Below are 6,302 nucleotides of genomic sequence, written 5' to 3'. Positions count from 1 at the left end.
CTCAACGAGTCATTCATTTATTCATTCAACAAATACTATTGAGCGTCTACCTTGTCCTAGGTTCTACAACGGATCCAGCAGTGAACAAGACAACAGAGCTGACATTCTAGTGGGAGCGAGACAGACAAGAAATTAAACAAATAAAAAGACGTAGTATGTTGGATGATGTCCAAAAGTAAAACGAGAAGGAGGATAGGAAGTGCTGGGGAAAGCTGCATTTTTAAACAAGGTGACCAGGGAAAGCCTCTGTAGGAAGGTGACATGTGAAGGCAGAAGGGAGGGAATGATGGAGGCTATCTGGGGAATATGATTCCTGGCCAGAAGCCCAGCAAATGCAAAAGCACTGGATGGAGCATGCCTGTCAGCCTAGCAGTGGCAACAACCAGGGGTGTTGGAGCAGATTAAGCAAGAGGGAGAGGAGTAGTCATGGGAGAGAGGCCAGATCGCACAGTCCTTGCAGCCCTAATTTGTAATTTTGGTTTTGCTGTGAGATGGTAAAGACATGGAGGATTTATTTTTTTCTTAAAAAACTTTCCACCCCCACATTAAAAAAATATATATTTTTATTGTAAACAACAACCAAACTTACAAACATTCTTGACATGGTTACAATCAGGGGCTCACGATATCATCACATAGTTGTGTGTTCATCACCGTGTTCGTTTTTTTTGAACATTTGCATCTCTCCAGCGAAAGAATTAAAAAAGAAAAAGTTCATACATGCCGTACTCCTTACCCCTCCCTCTCATCGACCACTAGTATTTCCATCTACTCAGTTTATTTTATACTTTTCCCCCTATTATTTGTATAATTCTTATCCATATGTTTTACTCATCTGCCCATACCATAGATAAAAGGAATATCAGACACAAGGTTTTTACAACCACATGGTCACATTGCAAAAGCCTTATCATCATACAATCTTCAAGAAACATGGCTAATTCTTGATGATGATTGTATAATGATATACTTTCACAATGTGACTGTGTGATTGTGAAAACCTTGTGTCTGATGCTCCTTTTATCTACCATGTCAACAGACAAGTAGAACATATGGAATAAAAATAAACAATAGGGGGAACAAATGTTAAAATAAATTCAATTTGAAATGCTAGTGATCAATGAAAGGGAGGGGTGAGGGGTATGGTATGTATAATTTTTTTTTCTGTTTTTGTTTTATTTTTCTCTTGCCTTTTTATTTCTTTTTCTGAATTGATGCAAATGTTCTAAGAAATGATCGTGATGATGAATATGCAACTGTGTAATAATATTGTGAATTAGTGATTATATATGTAGAACGGAATGAACATATAGTAAGGATGTTTGTGTTTCTCTCTTGTAATTTTTTTAATTAATAAAAAATTATATATATATAAAAAAGAAACATGGCTACTGGAACACAGCTCTACAGCTTCAGGTTCTTCCCTCCAGCCACTCTAATGTACCATAAACTAAAAAGGGGATATCTACATAATGTGTAAGAATAACCTCCAGGATAGCCTCTCAACTCCGTTTGAAATCTCTCAGCTATTGACACTTCCACCCCCACCTTTTAGTATGAATATTTTCAAATACACAAAAGAGTTGGGAAAATTATACAAGAAAGACTCATATACCAACCACCTAGATTCAGCTATTTACATCTTGCTATACTGGTTTGATCCCATATTTTTCAATGTATTCATCCCTCTGTCCTTCCATCAAACCATCTTATTTTTCCTCACAAGTTTTTTAAATGAAGAATTTCAAATATGCAAAAAAAGTTGAAAGAAAAGGACATAGAAACACCATACACCCACGACCTAGATTCAACTGTTGCTAACTAAGTGAATTCTGATTGGAGAACTTTGAGCACAGTAATGATCTGATCTAATGTAGCTTTTTTTTTTTTCAAAACTAACAATTTATTGAGCTCTTACTATATTGTAAACACTTTATATTCATGATCTCATCTAATCCTCACTACAACCTGTGAGGTAGGTGTTCTGATCTCCATTCTCTAGAAGAGGAGCTGAAACCCAGGGAAGAGAAGTGACTTCTCCAAAGTCATGCTGCTCCTAAGAGGCAAAACCCAGATTTGAATAAGATCCGACCGTAGGGTCTAAGCATTGAGCTACACCCTTCACTGTCACTTGTGACATGACCCCATCTTTGCCATCACCACGCCTGTCATCAACACGGAGCTTTACAACTTAGAGGGCAAGTTCGTTTGTGGGATCTGACCTTCGCAGCAACCCTGTGGAGTAGGCAAGGCAGAGATCACAGGGATTTTAAAAATGAGGAAACTGAGGCACAAATGCAAAGAAATGCATAGCCTGGTATTCCCCAAATACCCCACCTCACCCTACCAGGTGAGACCACCAGAAACTCTAAAGGGGGGATAGGCAGGAAATAACATATCAAAAACTGTTTAGGCAGACCTTAAAATAGAAAAACCACTGCTTTGTTGTTTAACAAACTTTTTATTGCCTTTCCTTAAACTTACTAAGGTTTTATGATTGGATGATAAATATGGGTGTCTAGTGATCACCTTCTCAGCCAACATTTCCATTTCCTCTATATCAGATCAGAAAGGCAGTGATTGTTTTCACGAATAATTCTCATTTAGCAAAACTAGCCAAAGATAAACATCTAAGATAGCCATTTTTGGGCATTATTATTTTCTTCACTGGCACAGAGAGGTGAATGGTCAGACCTATTTCTTATAGGCCATGTCACCCATCCATTTTATAAAGGAATAGGCTGACATCAGAGATGTTAAGTGACCTGGCCAAGGTCACATAGTTAGGAAGTGGCAGACCTGGGACAAGAAACTAGGTCTCCTGCCAGCTGGTTAGGTGTTCTGCTCAGGATTCCTCAGCCAAGTGGGGCTGTAGAGAGGTATCACAGACGGACAAGCCAGGGGCCAGGAGGGAGCTGACCAAACTGGAAGTTCCCAGAACTTCAGCCTTGGAAGGGCCCTTCAGAATCACCTGATTCTCCATCCCATTAAACAGATAAGTAAATTAAGGTCCGGGAAAAGGAAACTTAATAAAATTAAACAGCCAGGAATTGGCAGAGTGAGGACCAGAACCCAGTATCTGTGCCAATCTCATCATTCAACCAAGTCTGGACAGCAGTTTGTGAAAGCTGCTATGGAGACGACACAGCAATAAAATCACAGGAGTTTATTTTTCCTTAGCAGTTCTAGGCCATGAACAACAAATATAAGATGCAGACTTTGTCTTAGGGGATCTCACAGTCTACCTGAAAATATAGGCATGTGAACAAGAAAATAGGATCAATAACATAAAACATACATACAGGCAGCATGTACATTAAGAATTTTAAGGAGGGGGAGAGTGGCAGACTCACTGTGTTGGACGCCTCCCTGGAGCAGGTGTGAGTAAAGCTGGGTTTTGAAGCATGCATAGGAGTCCAACTGATAGCAGGCAACAGGTACATCAGTCCAGGTAAGTTTTAACTTATGGATGGGTTTTGTGGGAGATGAAGCCAAAAATGGAAGGTGAAGGTCAGGTCTTGGAAGCTGGGTAGCCCTTAGATGCCAGGCCGGGGCTTTTGGACTTGGGCCTATGTCTCCAGAGGCTTCTCTCCTTGCCATGGGCTTGCCATCGGCCATCTGGGCTCCACGGGCCTTCCCTGCTACTCACCTTTAGTCTCAGAGAAAGTACTCTTGTCCTCCAGGCCACCTGGCCAGCTATGAGCAGCACCCTGTGCTTAGAAAGTGGGCTTCTATGAGCTGGCAGGGGCAAGGGACCCTCACAGAGTCCATGTTTCTGGGGGAGCTGGGAGGTCACCAAGATCCAGATGTAGTAGCCACAAAACACTGCCAACAGCCGCTAGGCCATTTCTTCTGGCATGGCCTCAGGGATAATCTGGCGAAGCTTGGTCTGCATGAGCAGCCTCTCCTTGGAACAAGGACTGCTGGGCAGGGAGGAACTTCCTCTACAAGTTCTCAGGCCATCTCGGAGCTCACCTCGGTCTCCATGACCATGCATAACTGGCTCAGTCTGCTTCTCAGCATGGACTCTTGGCTAGTCTTCATTTTTTTGAACAAGGTCAGACAAAAACTGCACACAGTTCTTCAGGTTGAAGTAAACACACCATACTGGATCACACCCTGATAGCCTTCTACCATGTCTGTGATTCTCAGCAGCCCCTGGTGCCGCAGGAGGGCTCCACTGGCAGCTGCTCGCCTTAGGTCTGCGTTGGTATTGGCCTTCCTCTGGTGTCTCTGGAAGATGAGCACAAGAGCCAGTGTGAGGGTGGCCTGTGGCCAGGGCCACAGGTAACATGTCTGCTCAGTGGTTCCCCAGGACAAACATCTGGCTGGTAGAGCATATATTGGCCCACCCCCCCACACACACACAGAAAACCCAAGAGAGCCAAAGAAGTGCGCGATTAGGAGCACAGTCCACGAATAAGGCAGCTCCCTGCAAAGAGTTCTGGTACCCTCCTTGGATTCAGCCAGTTCACAGAGACCAGCAGTAGTCTGGACCAGACATTTGAGAATGTCCTTGTGTATTTCTCAAAGGCTAGCTGCATAGGCCAGCTGCATAGGCCTTGAGTTGTTGATGTTGTATTTTCTTACTGGGGGACTTCTTAGGGCACTCTCTGCCAAGTTCTTCTCTGCTGGAACCTGAACGTCCCAGGTCTGCAGTTGCTCTTCTGCAGCTCCCGGGTAGAATGAGTTGGGTGCACAGGTATTGTTGATCTGAAGAAATTAAGAACCTGGCCATTGTGGAGCTCCTGCCCGCCACTTCCTAGGCAGGGTGCTCCAGCCAGGCGAGGAGGTGGGCAGTAGGCCAGCTGCCCCACCAGGGTCTATCTGTGGTTCCCAGGCCATGGCAGAGAGCTGGACGACTGCTACCTCTTCTCAGAGCTGTGGTTCATTCTGGAACAGCTGGCTCAGCTTTGATTGCCCTCTCGTGCCACCACCACTGATCCCAGACATTGAAGACTGGGGGCTGCCACCACCCCTCCACCCTGCCAGTGCCTTGGGACATGGCCACCGGGAGCCTGATTTACTTTTTATCAGCTGCCGTGTTGAGAACAGACTAAAGGGGCAGGAGGGTCAGGCATGGAGGAACTGTGGTTTACTAGCATGTGGCATATCATGTCTGATGGCAGCTGGAGGGAGGTAAGGCTGGAAAGTTAATTAGCGGCAGATATGAAGGACCCTGTACGCTGAATTTAGAAGATTTTATCAATCCCATTGTAACAGGGTTCCCCAAATATCATGACTTCAGGACTGTTGTTATATGAGTTCTCTCTGTACTATTATTCACTTTACATCTTTATTTAAATTGCTTTTAAATCACTAACTAAATAAGTCTTAACTGTCATAAAAGTACACAAGAAAACATTCACTTGGTGGGATTCACTTTTTCTAACACAATTTAAATATCTAACTTAACTAGTAGAAAGACCTGTTAAGGTATCAGCCAAAACTCATTTGAAAGTCACCATGTGAACCATTGGAAGTACACACCCTACGCTATGGAAAAGACTGCTGTGGGTAAAGGGAAGATGTTGAAGATTTTTAAGCAGGGGAAAGACAGAACATTCTGGCAGCAGGATTGGATGGGGGTGAAAATGAAGACTTAATTACTAACTGCCTACCGTGTAACAAGAACTCAGAATACAATGATGAATAAGACAAGGCTGCTGCTGCTACAGAGCCTACAGTGGCAAGGGAGACAAGACACAAGGACAAATAATTGAGTGCCTAGCACAGAGTGGTAGGCGCTGTCGTTAGAAGTAGATAGGTGGTATAATGGTGGCTAAAAGGTGGGTGTGATTAACACTGCCTCTGAAACCAAGTCAGGGACAAAGAAGCTTCGGCTGAGTTCCAGTGGAGACATGAAAACTGTGCATGCAGATTGTGCAGGGAAAAGGAAAAGCACATGCAAAGCATGGACATGGGAAATGATGTGGAACATTCCACAAATGTTACTGAACACCTCCAATATGCCGGGTCCTCTGATAAACCCCAAGAGCAAAGAGATTAAATACGTAGTCCCCACTTCCAATAAGCTCCCAGTCAATCAGAGTGAAAATCATATGCTGTGTGTTGGGAGCTGTTGCTAGAATAAAGTGCAGGGTGCTGTGCCCGTGCACACTGGTTATTCATTTAATTGATCCAGCCTGGGTAACCGGCTTCTTAGAGGAAATGAGCTCTCAGATGAGTTTTAAAAAGATACTAGGAATCTGTGCAAGTATAAAGAGGCATAATATCATCTGACATCCCTGGAGGAATGATGGTTTAGTAGAGTCTGAGAAGTGTGGACTTGACCCTAAAAG

At 43.6% G+C, this 6,302-nt stretch overlaps 1 pseudogene; it reads right to left on the bottom strand.

The window, feature by feature from the left end:
* Window positions 1–3,657: 3,657 nt before the first annotated feature.
* Window positions 3,658–4,845, bottom strand: LOC143666762 (transmembrane protein 268-like; annotated as a pseudogene).
* Between the last annotated feature and the right edge of the window lie 1,457 nt (window positions 4,846–6,302).

This window comes from Tamandua tetradactyla, chromosome 23 (genome assembly GCF_023851605.1).
Source record: "Tamandua tetradactyla isolate mTamTet1 chromosome 23, mTamTet1.pri, whole genome shotgun sequence".
In the NCBI taxonomy this organism is placed as follows: domain Eukaryota; kingdom Metazoa; phylum Chordata; class Mammalia; order Pilosa; family Myrmecophagidae; genus Tamandua; species Tamandua tetradactyla.
Note: the sequence above shows the minus strand (reverse complement) of the source record. Positions and strands in the feature narration are given on the sequence as shown.